At 40.5% G+C, this 14,519-nt stretch overlaps 1 protein-coding gene across 2 annotated transcripts in view; it reads right to left on the minus strand.

The window, feature by feature from the left end:
* HMGB1 (high mobility group box 1) overlaps nucleotides 1-14,519 on the minus strand; it is a 105,923-nt gene that overhangs the window by 5,261 nt on the left and 86,143 nt on the right. The window contains exon 1 of one of the 2 annotated variants that reach the window (XM_004680180.2): nucleotides 326-466. The exons of the other annotated variant lie outside the window; for it this stretch is intronic. The gene's annotated coding sequence lies outside the window, so the exon portion shown is untranslated. Of the gene's footprint in view, nucleotides 1-325; nucleotides 467-14,519 lie in introns of those variants that run through there. 2 annotated transcript variants of the gene reach the window in all.

Genomic DNA, 14,519 nt, shown 5'->3' on the forward strand with positions numbered 1-14,519 from the left:
GACCGAAAACACGTTAAAAAATTTTTTTTAATTAAAAAAAAATTTTTTTTGCGCCCGTCAGCGCGGTCGCCGCCGGGGGTGGAAACTCGCGGGGCTCGGGGTTCGCAGCGCCTCAGGCAGCCGGTGGGCCGGGGTTCCGGCGCGGGGCAGGGCTCCGGCGCCCGAGAAGAGGCTCGCTCCGTGCGCAGTTCCCCCCACGGTCCCCCCTCATTTGCCTTTGTGTGGATCCTGACCCGCCGGCTCCCGGCCGCGGGGATCCGACCACCGCGCGGGGTAGGGAGCTGCCGGAGGCGCTTTCCCCGCCGCGGCGCTGCCCCAGACTCACCCTCAGCGAGGCACAGAGTCGCCCAGTGCCCGTCCGGCTCTCACTTGCCCCGGCGCTGTCTCTATGGAGCTCAATGTACTGCAATGGCTGTGAGAGCGGGAGCCAGACGCAGCCTCCTCACTCTCTCCGCTCTGTAACATTACTCTCCAGCCAGCGCGGCTCCTATTGGCTACCGCCAACTCACGGGGCTCGCTCATTGGCCCGATACCTCCCATTGTCCTGACCAGAGCCAGTTCGCTATTGGCTGTCTCCGGGGACACGTCATCAAGGATTGAAACAGCGCGCAAATCTGAAAGTGTGTGTATGCCGGGCAAAGAGGCTGAGGCGGGAGAGGCAGAGGCAGAGGCAGCAGCTGCTACGGGAAAGCAGAGCTCTATGGTGTATGTGTGCATGTGTCTAACCCAAGCCAGCCCCACACCGGAGCGGCCGCCAGAGCGAAAAGGGCCTGACTTTTCCACAAGTGTCTCCAGCTCCTCAGGCAAAAGAGACACCCACAAGCCTCCCCCCCCCTTCTTACCCCAAACTCACTTCGAAAGCCGTTGAGATAAGAGGCCCCATACTTTTAATAGACCTTCAAACGTGAGAGGGGCAGTATGAGATCATGTCCCCTGAAAACTGGGGTTTCTGCTAATGCAGAGGGGCGACGGCATCCGAGATTTAAGCCCCTCCACAGCTTATGGTTGCTTTACATTTTAGATCTGTGGAAAGGCTGGGTTTTTCCTATAAGAAAATGACATGGTCCAGTCAACCGTTTTGAAATACCCCATTTTGGGGCTCATGAACCCTAACATGAGATTTGCAGAGCAGCTGAAATCTTGATTCCCTGAACAGGCATTCAGTTTCACCCTTTTTCATGGTTTGCTCCAGTTTCACTGCGTATCTAGAACTTCTTATTTAAATACAAAGCACTATCTTAACCCCTGGAAATCAAGTAATTATTCCATGTAATTAAAGTACAGCCACTTCGTTTTGATATGGGGTATTCTAGCAGGAAATGTTTGTGAAGGCCTGGTCGAATTAGCGAATTCATTAGAGACCACATTTTTAACTGTTTGGCTATTTTATTTGACTTGGTGTGGATTACTGTTATAATCAAACGAATCCTTGTGATGCTATCTTTCTCTCCCATCACACCACTTAGTGCATCCATGTAACTGCTCTAGGATTACAGGATCTGTAGGTATATTGTTACCCGGAGTACTCGACGGAGGCAGAGAGTGCATGTACCCAAATCCACAGGCTGTGGTTTCTCTAATTCACCAAGCTGGCTGGTGTTAATAGACATACTGTGTCTACAAAGCCAATGCAGCCAGCTATAATGGGTAGTTCTGAAAACGGTACAGTTATAGCAGAACTTTATGAAACTATTATCTATTCCTTCTTAGCCTAAGCAGACCACACCCCTTGTCAGTTATAACAGACTTCCCCTTTTGTCACTCTCTAATGGTATGTTAATACACTTCTGAATCCACCAGCCAATTTCTCCAGTGTAGTAGATCAAAGTTAAAACAAATTACTTTATGATGTTAATTTTATATCCTTTGTAAGTATCCATAATCTAATGCATTTGCTCACGTTTATTAAATCATTTGAGAGTAGATTTAGGCTTAGACCATCTCTCCTGACCTAGGATTTTAACGTTTCTTTCTTTCTTTCTTTCTTTCTTTCTTTTTTATAAAAACACATGATTAGTCTAAGGGATTATAGTCTTGGTGAATGAAAAATGAATATGAAAAAGAGTATAGTCAAACAGGTAAAAATTTCATATTGTTATATTCATTCTTCTCTACTGCCTTCTACTAATTGAGTTTTATGTGTTATTTCAATCTAGATATTTCAATTCTGTTTTACTTTCTGGATGCCTTATATTACAAAATATTCATGAAAATGACTGGTACTTTAAATGGCATGCATGACATAAAAGTTTGGCTATCACTTGAAGATGGCACTGTCATTATTTTCCAGTACTTGTGTTAGATTTACACTGGCTCATCCACACACTTTGACAAGTTGCCTACAAAATCTTACTCTTGCCAGGGTAAGTTTATAAGCACAGAACAACATGAGAGTAATAGGGCCACATACTAAACTGAGTAACAGGTACTGAATTTGAATAGACCTGGGTTCACATCCCAGCTCTACTACTTGTTAGCTCTTTAAATTTTTAACCTCTTTGTGCTTTAGTTCTCTCAGCTGTAAAATGCAGGTGATCTCAGGGTTATTGTAAAGATATTTCTTAAAGGTGTAAAATTACATTGTACAGATTCCCTCAACAAGCCTGTGATTTAGAAAACCTCAAGTGGAGTTAACCTTGAATTTTTCTTTATCTTTTAACTTTTAACTTTTTGAGGGTAGTGATTGCAAATTGTAAGCTTGATTTTTGATTTCTAGCTTCAACTAGCACTAATCTTTATCTAGCCTAGTGACAGTGTATTTATTCCCAAGTGTGGCAAACGTCATGTCAGAGAGAAGAGTATAAAACTGTCCAGTTACAGGGACATTTCTCATATTGTTTTTCCATGATAAAGGCAGAGAAGGACATAAAAAGAAACTTTGAAATAAAACTTACAACTTCTTGTTCTAATCCTGCAACCTTGACATGCATTTATTCACAATATCAGATCTTTTCTTTTTGAAACATGACTCATTAGTCACAAATTAGCATGTATTTTACTTTAGAGTTATTAGGTGTTTTACCCCAAGTCACAAATTTTTTTAAATCAAAAAAACCTGAGCATTCTCTCCCATCCTCATGTTACCAACTGAAACACAGCTCTTCTCTGACAGAGTTTACATCCTTGATCACTCCTAGGATAGAAGAAGTGCCTCTCTACTGTAACCCTGTAGTATTCTGTACTTTGTTTTATAATTATCCAGTTTGATGTCTTCTTGTCCCACCGCACAGTGCACACCTTAAAGACATACACCCTATTTAATCTTTGTATCCAGAGCAAATAGCAGGGCACTTGGCACGTAGCAGGCACTGAATAAAAGTCTGTTGAAAAAGTGAATAGCTGCAACAACCCTTAGAGCAAATTACTGTTTTAATCTTCCTCTTCCATCTTTGGAGGTAAACATATGGGTGTTCCTAAGTGAGAAGGCAAGAATATAGAATAATAAGCAAAAAGTAAATGTTAGGATAGTAAGGTTGAGAATAAATGAAAATAATACCTCATTTTCATTACTTAAAAAGGGAACGGTAGATAGAGTTGGGGGCTGGAAGGGTCTCAAATGTAGGCAAACACATACAGTACTAGTGTTTACCAGTTCCCAACTAGGCCAAGGTTATTCCTAGTTGGTTACAGCCAAATAATTTATCACAACACTGCAAGAATGTCTGACCAAAGGTTGCTTCCAATGGGCTTTTGAAACTTAACTCTAATGTAAAAAAAAAAAAAAAAAAGCAAAATTTAGACGGGGGCTGTAAATCTTTGATTGGCTGAAGGATATTCATTCTTCCTCAATGCAATGAATCCTAAAGTCAGTCTATGTGAATTTTCTTGTCTTTCTCAAAAAGACCAGTTTTTGAAAAGTAGTAGAAACAATAAACCAAATGCCTGCTAAGATCAATCACACTAAGGATCACAAAGCTTAAGATTTTTTTAGTGTGATAAAGATAAAGGAGAGGAATTCAGGAAAAGATAAGAGTGCAGGTTTGTGGACTCTGGATTGTAAGCTGGGACACTAAGCCCCAACCTTGCCGCCTCACCCCACCCTATCCACCACACATGGACCTCTGGTACCCATCAAGCTTTGTGCTTAGTTTCTCTAAGTCTGACTTGGAATTATTTATAAAACTTGGATGTTTCAGGACAAAAATGGATAAACAATAAGGAAGACCAGGGTGGGGGCAGAGTGTAAAGGGGCCTTGTGCAGAGCTGCTTAAGTACAGTTGGTCTTCTAATGGTGTCTTTTCATTCTCATGTAGATTTAAAAACATGTTTCCTGGCCCTCCTGGTGGCACAGTGAGTTAAAGCACTGCCCTGAGAAGCTAAAGCCACTTCCGTAAGAGTTCGATTCCCGCCTGCCCCAGAGGTGACCACATGGCACGGCAGACCTCTCTTGACCCACCCTCTGCTCCCCTCAGCAGTGTACTTCGTTGCTCTGCCTGTTCTGCTCCCCACTCTGTCTCTGGTGAAGCCTCTCACCGCCCCTGAGCCTCTGGCCTGTACCCCAGTTCTGTACCTACAAATAAATAAATCTTAAAAAAAAAAAAATGTTTCCTGATGAGAGCCACTCTCTGGTGGCAGTAGTTTGTACCATGTCTGTGTGGATTTTCTGTGGGAATTCAGTTTAGTCTCATATCCCAAAGATGTGAGATTCACTGGTGTGTCTAAACTGCCCAATCGTGTGTGTGTGTGTGTGTGTGTGTGTGTGAACTTGCAATGAAGGGCATCCTGTCCAGAGTTGAGTCCTGCCAGTGCTTTGTGCTGAGGAATAGGTTCTGGCCATATGTAACCTGCAGACCTGAATTGGAGTAAACAGGTTGGCAAATGAATGAATAAATGCAAATCAGTGTATAATATTGGAAATGTTTTTTGTGTCTTTATTTAAAAGTTTGGTGACCTTTTTTTTTGGTCAAGAAATACACTGTAGAAACTTAACTTGTATTAGTATCAATTAAGCCTACAGTAAAGTTGATCTTTTTCTATATCATTTCAATTAATGATAATTTCCAAGAACCTATCAATGATCCTAAGTGAGGACTTACCTTACTTCTTGCCTCAGTCTGAATTTTCTGTCGCACCGAGACTCGCAGATGGGGGGTGTTAAGGAGTTGTGGGCGGTGTTAATGGAGGTAGAGAAACTAATTTTTACCAATAGTGGACTATTTCACTGGTACATAAGAAAAAAATATCATATCAAAAAAGATCACTGTTCTCTTGATAGTAAAAGAATGTTACATACAAAGAGAGAAAAATTTAGTAAGTTCTCACAGAATGGTCTAACTTCAGAAAACATCACTATTTTAGATTTTGATTTCAAGAACCCTATCCACAGGCCAAATTCATCTGCCCTATAAAAAGTGCCATAAACCTTGACAATACATATTTTAACAAGCAAACGAGGATGGTTATAATCAAAATGACAGAAAATGCAAAAGTGGGGGAAGATGTAGAGAAATTGGGACTGTCACACAGTGTTGGTGGGAATGTAAAACACTTGGAAAAACAGCCTGACATTTCCCCCAAGGGTGAACCGTGGAGTTACTACTTGACTCAGCAATTTCACTCTTAGGTATATACACAAGAGAAACAAATATGGGTCCACACAAAATTTTTACATGACTATTCATAGCAGCATTATCTGTAATAGTCAAAAAGTGGAAGTAACCCAGATGTTCATCAACTGGTGAGTAGATAAATGAAGTTGGTACATTTGTGTAAAAGATTCAGCATTAGAGAAAAATGAAATCCTGATTCATGCTACATTCATGAATGCACCATGAATACATTCTGCTAAGTGACAGAAGCCAATCATAATCATATATTGTATGACTCCATTTTTGTGAAATATTCAGAATAAGAAAATTTATGCAGACTGAAAGTAGTGGCTGCTGTAGGTTGGGTATTTGAGGGAAAAGAAATGACTATTAATGGTTAGGGTTTCTTTTAGAAAGATAAAAATATTCAGAGTTTGATTACAGTAATGGTATTACAGCCCTGTGATTACACCAAAAACATTCAATAGTTTGGGCCCTCCCTGGTGATGCAATGGGTTAGGATGCAGCACTGTAAGTTAGCCGCAGCCGCTTCAGTGCAAGTTCGATCCCCACCCCAGAGGGGATCCACATGGCGCAGCAGACATCTCCTGACCTGCCCGTTGCTCCCCTCAGCAGTGTACTTTATCAGTCTGCCTGTTCTACTTCCCATTCTGTCTCTGGTGAAGCCTCTCACTGCCCCTGCACCTCTGATTTGTGCCCTAGTTCTGTATGAATAAATAAATGAATCTTAAAAAAAAGATTTCTTAAAAAAAAATTCAATAGTAAGTATGTGAATTACACCTTGATAAAGCTGCTTTTAAAAAGGGAAGAAATGATTTATGGGTGCTTTTGGTTAATCAGACAAACACAGAAAGGGGCAAGGAAACACTCCCCACTTGCCAATGTGGCCATGACTTTCTTGCTGCCCTTGGTGTTTAGCACCTTGCGAAAATAATGGTTGTCTCCTTCATTAGGTAGAAATTTTGTCTATTATCAGTGTTCTATATTCTGTGCTTAAGTTGTATGTTTTCTACAATATAACTTTAGAAGAACACTTCTAAGAGTGCCCTGGGAGGTTTTTCTCGAGAGCCTGGGGTAACCATAATAAGGCAGTTCAGCCAGGAAGGGTTAGTCACACAGTGCAAACCAGCAGGCCTCTGGCTTTATCTGATGTTTCATTTGGCCAACATAGTGTTTTTAAAAGTTGGAAATTTTCGCATTAAAAACTGCAGATATTTGGTTGCTTTGAGAAATCAGAGATCCCATAAGCTTGGCTCCACATTAGCAGGGGGTAAGGTATGGAGGGAATAGTGGCTGCTTCCCTCACCATGGGCATGTGCCCTGAAGGTGGTCACAGAACCCACCATTCCCTGTGCAGTCCCCTTGATTTCTCATCCAGCCTGGCTCCTACAGATATGAGTTTGCAAGTCCAGAATTGGGCCCTTAGTATTTCACATGACTACAAACTTCAATTCTGAAATTTCTTGACAGAGAAACCTTTCATAGGAAATGCTTGTCATCATCACACATAACATAGAATGGGAAGCTCTGAACCACAGAGTACCTTGATAAGAGCAGAATTATTTTTGGTGATAGAAGTAGCATGTATTCTAGAAAAGAGAAAGACTCCGTGCTGCAGAGGATGTCTAAAACCCAGATAAAAGACAAAATAACTTATTTATCCTGCAATTCCCATGTGCTTAGTTTACTGAATTTAATCCTTACAGTGACTCAAAGGCTCAGAGAGATCCCTTCAGTTGTCCAAGGTCACACAGCTGTCAAGAAAGTAACAATTATTAGCTCAGTTCTGACTTCAAAGCTAAAGTTTTCTCCTCAAAACTACATGAACTTCCTATTTATTAACTCAGCTAATAAAATTCAAAAATGATCACATTTTTCTCCCTAAGTATAACTCAGCTCGTCCTAGGAATTCTAATGTGAAATTACTGTCTTGACTCTCAAGGTTTTTGAATGGGATCCACACATTTTGTAGATATAAATTTGAAACTAGTTTCACGAAACATACCTACCATTATTATAATAGAGTCTGAGCTTTTTTCCTTAAAATCTTAAATTTACTTCCCAACCAACCAATGTGACCTACAGTTTGCAAAAACACTCCACTAGAATTACAGTAAATAGCCCATTTCCCATCAAGGATAATGTCAGTCCTGACTGACATGTGCCTGTGATGCAGGCTGATTGAATGGGAGTGAAGAGAAGCAAGCCAGATGCCCACCCTCCAGAACCTACAGCCAGGCCTCCTGCATGCTCTAACAAGGCTGGTGCCCAGATTGGGACTGCACCAACCTCAGAGAAACAGTCCGAAGACAGGAAAAGAATGCCTTGACCTGCCAGGGAGACCCAAGATAAAAAAGGCATTATACGACAGAGACTTCCAGGAGATGCAAAGAAGATGCCTGCAAATCTCCATGGTTGAGGAGAGAATTCCTAGAAGCCTGCTAAGTATCCTCCTTTCTTAGGTGAGACTCCCTAACTTGATCTGCCTAAAGCAAAGTTAAGAAGTCAGCGCACAAGAGTACCTCTGCCAGCTGGAAAGAAGGCCTACCTCCCACGGTGCCAGGCCTTTTTATCTAGACAACACTGGGTGCCCAAAAAACTTGTAGGGTTAAACAGGGGACTGCCAACCCACACCTGCTGTTCATGAGGGTGTGAATTAAAAAAAAAAAAAAAAAAAGCAATCATCAGCAACAAAAAAATTATCTGCTTTTCTGTTGATTGACTGATTCTTGTTCTAAGGTTTCCTTATGGCTCCAGAATGGAATTAAGAATATAGGGAAGAGAATATATTCTAACATAAATACTATCAGCAAAGTGATACTCACATTCAGAAATGGAACTCTGCCTTGGAAACATTCATGGCATTCAATCAGTGATTATGCTTCCAGGAAATGCATAGAAAATGATCAGAAACAAGTAAAAAGGTACAAAGGTATGAATAAGAATATTGATTACAGCATTATCTACTATGTGAAAACAACGTCCATGTACCATGAGGACTTGGTTAGATAAATTTTAAGATAGATTACTATTATACTAAATTTAATGCAATGTGAAGCTATGTATGAAATCTTTTCATGAGAAAAGCTACTTTTCCCCAGAAGAACCCCTGGTTTAAAAGGACTGTGTATGATCTGAAGAAGTGTGAACTTGTACGTTTGAATTCTATATGATATTGTGAAGCAATGTTACTTCAATAAAAACAAAGTACAATAATAATTCTAAAAAATGGCATATATGAATCCAAAAAAGACTAGAATATCTAAAAAATGAAATAGGGGCCTCCCTGGTGGTGCAGGGGTGAGTCTTAGAGATATCAAGCTATCCCCAGCTGCTGCAGCATGAGTTCCATCTTAGGCCAGCGAGTGACCCACATGATGCAGCAGACCTCTCCTGGGTTGCCCGCTGCTCTCCTCAGTAGTCAACCCACCTGTTCTTCTCCCTACTGTCTCTGGTAAATCATCTCACTCCCTGCATCTCTGGCCTGTACCCCAGTTCTTCTATGCAAAATAAATAAATCTTTTTAAAAAATAGTTTATTTCTGATGAAAGGAATTATTTTTTCCTTATTTTCTTCAATGTTTTCCAAGCTTTTTACAATCAACCTATGTAATTGCTATAAAGAAAAACAAAACTTTCTAATTGTTTTCAGGGAAGAAATTTGCTAATGGAAGACTTAAAAGATTCAGATCACTTTTAAAAATTCAGACTTTGTTATACTACAAAGGCTTCTTGTAAGGAAATACACATATGTGAAAGTCATGGACATTTATCATAGTCCTGAAGTACACGGGTGTCCATTGTTATCAAAAGGTGATCACCCCGACGGGACAGAGGGGAACCAGGGAATTGTTGGAAAGAAAAGCATCAGTGGCTGCTTGAAAAAAGCATTTTACCTCTTGTCACTCCTGATATGTTGTCTTTATTGGCAGGCTTTTCTCCCTCCACAATTCGGTCAGTCCTTTCCTGTTTTTAAAGAACCTACTTTACAGGGATTTTCAGTCCATCTCTTCGTAAATGACCCTAAATTTCCATTTCAGTATCCGACTCTAACCTGGACCCCACCAAGAATAAGTTTCTCCAGCTAACCAATTTACTCTTTAAACCACACCGTGTTCCGATTTCCTTTACTTCCTGACCTTTCACAGGTCTCTGCTCCCTTCTTCCTCCTCCTCCCGCACATCAAATTTCTAGACCTATGGCATACTGCTTTTGAATCATCTTCTTCTGTTCCCCCACCCACCCACCCATTTGTATTGCCACCAGCTCTAGTTCTGACATTTATTACTTTGCACTTAAGAATGGAGACTTTGGAGCCAGGTATATTCCCATGTTAAAGTCCCAGGCCCAGGCATAGTCAGCTGTATCACCTTGGGCAACGTGAATTAACTTCTCTGTAACTTCTCTGCGTCTCAGCTGCTTCTGTAAAATAACCACAGTACCCTCTTCGGAGGGAGGTGTGAATTTAAATAGCTTAGACACAGAAAGGGCTGAGTTTAGTGTAAAAATTGCTCAGAACACTGTAAATGATCAACAGATATTGGCTGTTTTTTTTAAAGAGTCTTTTAAAAACAGATAATATTAATATTTACCTGATTCGTAAAACCCCACTGCTTAAAAACTTTCCATTTAATTACATTGTCTTCCAAATGAACCACAAAATCCTCACCTGCTTCAGGCTTAATCAGGCAACACTTCTCTCTTGTTTTCCCTCCCTCTGCTCTCCTAATTTCCACTCAAACTGGACCTTGTACTTTCCTACCTTCGAGCTTCTGGTCATGCTGTTTCTTTTGAGCTTAGTGTCCTTCCCCCACCTCTGCAGCTAACATCTAACTTTTCCTTTAAAACCTCCCCAATCTTTTATAATTCTCAACTCCATGAGTTTTCTTTAATTTTCAGACTCTTTCACACGTGGTTGCACCTCTCCAATGACTTTTATAGTGATAAATATAACAACAGTATATTACTATGTATTTTATGACCTATATAAAATACATTACTGATTATGTTGTTTTACTCATCTTTGTCTCTAGTTCTCTCGCCACATCATAGGCACCCAGTACACGTTAGCTGAATTTAAAGGTGGTGTTTGCCTTTCTGTCCACACCTACCATTATTATTGATACTCAGATTTATATCTAGACTTCCCTTCTCTGCAGAGATTAGTTTACATCCTAGCATGCTGACCTTAGGGACAGAGGACAAAACATATTGTCACATTGTTATATTTATTGACCAGCAATTCATTTGGTTCACATCTATTTAGGTTACTCCCTAGTCGGATGATTTGGGGCATTGTTTTCATGAACTACTATTTTAACAGTTTTTCTTTTTGGCTTTTTATTGTGTGAGGTGTGATAGTGACTCATAAACTCATATATACATTTTTATATTTTAATTCATGTACCTTGTTACAAATCTCTAGTGTCAGATCAATAATCCCACATTTTTAAATGATTGCCTTTGTGTGGTGACATTGATAGTTTTTGAGGTTAATATCCATTTTTTTTCTACACATCACCAGGTAGCACCAAAGTTCAGAAACTTCTCTGAAATGTTCGTTCCTTTCTTGTATAGACAATTCACTTTGACTGAAAATGTGTGTTCACTGAATTTAACCTAGGTTTTAGATTTAGAGAAAACAGGTTTGGATTTGCAGGAAACCCACAGATTTAGAACTGGTAAGACAGACCTGCCAGGCACAGTGTGGTAAGAACTGTGGTGTGTTACTGCAGCCCACCTTAGGGGCTTTAGAACCATCACTTCCCACCTTCACTTCCTCTTCTCTTGTCTTCCCTCCTCCCCTGCCTCTCTTCTCTCTACAGTGGCTCCTGCTTCACAAACACAGTGCTTAAAGCACCTAGTTCCTGGGATTTAGACTTGCCAAGTGGCTTTGGGGAACAAGTTTTTCTCAAGCCCAGCATCAAAAGGCACTTATTTCAACACTTCAGGGAAAAATATAACTAAGGAAATCAATAATCTCATCCCAAGCAGAAGAATGGATTTTTTTTTGAGGCTATCTCTATGGTTTCCTGCCTATCTTTCAAAGATGTGTAATATTAGTCTCATGAATCTTCTTTTCTCTGGTGTTTTCTTACTTTACCTAAGGAAGTGTAAACATTTTGCATGTAGAAACTATATTCTTACTTAAGTATTTTTATGATAACCGATTGTCTTCACAAGTTAGATGTTTATAAATGTCAATTGGAAGATTAAACATTTTTAACTAGCTATAAATTCTTCAATGGCTAAAATTGAACTTTTATCTCTTTCAAAGGGAGTTTTTGATGGTGCAAAGAATACAAATGAGATTAGAACAGGAACAGTGAGAACAACAGAAGAAAAGAATGCTGAGGGAAAGGGCAAGTTGGCAAAAAGAGAGAACTGTGTTAAAGAGTGTGCCTCTAAGAATGTCCCCTGAATCTATCCAACACCTATGAAAGGTGGCCCGAGGGTGATTATGAACCCTAACTACAAGGATTAAATGCTACCTATAGGCAGGGAGGTAATAAGAATTTACATGCATATTTCCTAAAAGGAAAAGACTTGCAAAGGACTTACCTGCAGAACACTTGAATTTTTCTGAAGTGAGATGCCAATTGCATCAGTTTAGAACTGCAAAATTCAAAGAAAGACAAGGCTGGTGGAGCAAAGTCAGTCTAATAAAAGAAGTTGAGGAAGTTAACGTGTGTATTTTAAAGCACAGGTCTTTCTGACTATAAAGCACAGGTCTTTCATGTGATGCCTTGCGTGACCTTACTTATAGTCTCTGTCTTGGCACTAAAATCCAATAATCACAAAACAATATTTCCCAAAGCAGCAAAACGACAGCAGTAGCAATAATTGTGCAGCCTGTTTGGAGGATCTTTGTGGGAAATGAGAAAATGGATGTTGTTTACCAGTTAACTGAGGAGAGATCATAATGGGGCAGATGATAAGCCAGAGAACCTAGGTGAGGTCAGTGCCCTGGCGCTCCTGGCCTATGGAGCAGTGGGCCTGGAAGGCACAGATACTTTGTTTCTGGAATATTCTTCATCACTCTGAATCCACGAGGACAGGGGGTGTTGTCACAGCTTTAAGGTGGCTGTGAGAACCAGGCCTCCGTTCACCCTCATGCTCATCATTATAACTCTCCACATAATCCCTACACAGGGCCTTATCCCAAACCTGAATTTCATAATTTCCCCCTTTTTTTATTCCCAACCATCAACAAATCATCAAGTCTATGGGTTCTACCACTTTATGTCTCTGACCTTCCCAGTTTCCTCCATTTTAAAGGCCATTATCTTAGCTGAAGCTACCAGCTCCTGCTTGGTCTACCTGACAGTTTCTAACTATCTAATGTTCCTGGCTTTTGCCTCAGGAAACTCCAAATGGCTTTTCTAAAGTCAACATGATGATATGATCGCAATTTCCCCTGCTTACAAAAATCCTTCTATGAATTCCCACTGCCTTCGAGAGAATGTTGAAACTCCTTATGTGAGTAGGATTCAGGCTACTAAATAGTTGTGTTCACGGTCAGCCTCTGCTTGTCTCCAGCCCCATACTCCAAACCACCCATTGGGAGGTTCTGAAATGTACATATTTCTTCAGAGACAGTCATTCTTTAGTGAGGATGATCCTCTTATCAGATTCCTACATGTCTTTCAGCTTAGACATCACTGCTCCTAAGAGCCTCCCTTCCACACCCAATTCTGAGCCCGGCCGTAATGTACCCAAAGCCCTGCCCCCATACCACATCTCTGTTGACATTCACACCCAGGCCTGCAACTGCCTATATACCTATAGCCTTCTGATCTGTAAATCCTTCAAAGCAGGTAACTTTATTCCCTGTTTTTCTCAGCATCTAGTCCGGGGCCTGGCCTGGGCGAGTCATGTGATTCTAATCATGACTTTGCTGTTGCAGAGCCTGCTACTAAAATTCGTGCTAAAACAAAGCATGAAGGTTTTCCATCCTTCAAATTGGATCTTTACCTTCTTTCTCATTTACTGTTTCCTACCGAGGAGTATCTTCTCCCAAAGATCAGGATGAATATAAGAGTCTATTATTTTATTCAGCATTAAAAAAAAATGGATGTGAAAATACACAATGTGGTCTTCAATTCTGTAGATGACACTTCTTGCAAAAGGCGAAGAGCCATGGAGATAATGAGCGAAAGGGCTCTCAGAGTTGTGCAAACATGCGACAAGTGGGAGGTAGGTACTCCTGTGGCAGAGCGATAAAGCATTTGGGGGAAGAGATTGCAGATGAACTTATAAGATGATGGTCTCTGAACTCCCATTTATAACACAGGAAAGGCATCCTGGGAGACATGGTGGGTGGTCCCCAAAAAACACCAATGTAGGGCACTACCCCTATCACAAAGGCACCAGACTGTGGGGTTCATGACAAAACACACAGAAGACACCATTATCTGTCCTGAATGCATGCTACTTCAAGAGATCTCTCTAGAGATGGGTAGCAAACATGAAGACCATTTTGAGGCTTTCTAAATAAAAGTAAATGTATAAAGAGAAAAACAAGGATAAAAAAATTCTGAAAAAGAGGAAAAAGGCCAGAAAAAGGGGAAGCATAATTAATTCAGTCAGAAAAAGCATAGGTAGGGTGATCTATAAGGCTAGATATAATGATATTCCTTAAAGTTTAGAGCTAATTTAGAGACGGTTGGATGGAAAATGCCATTTTACAATAGTATTTTAAAACCCACTTTCTATTTACTATACTATTAGGTGGTAATTGAAAGAAGATTCATGGAGTTTGGGAATGCAATTATAATCAAATCCAGCCTCCTCCACCCCCCACTACTTAGATGGAAGAGCTAGGACCCAGAGATGACGGTATATGCTACACCAGTCACACATCATCTAATCACAGAGCCTCAGGTAGAACCGCTGACTCCTAACTCCTAGCCTCTCTCATGCATGTTCCTTTACATTATTTAATATAAACACTGTGACAAATGATTGAGGT

Source organism: Condylura cristata, unplaced genomic scaffold (genome assembly GCF_000260355.1).
Source record: "Condylura cristata isolate star-nosed mole 26May11 unplaced genomic scaffold, ConCri1.0 scaffold00010, whole genome shotgun sequence".
Classification (NCBI taxonomy): domain Eukaryota; kingdom Metazoa; phylum Chordata; class Mammalia; order Eulipotyphla; family Talpidae; genus Condylura; species Condylura cristata.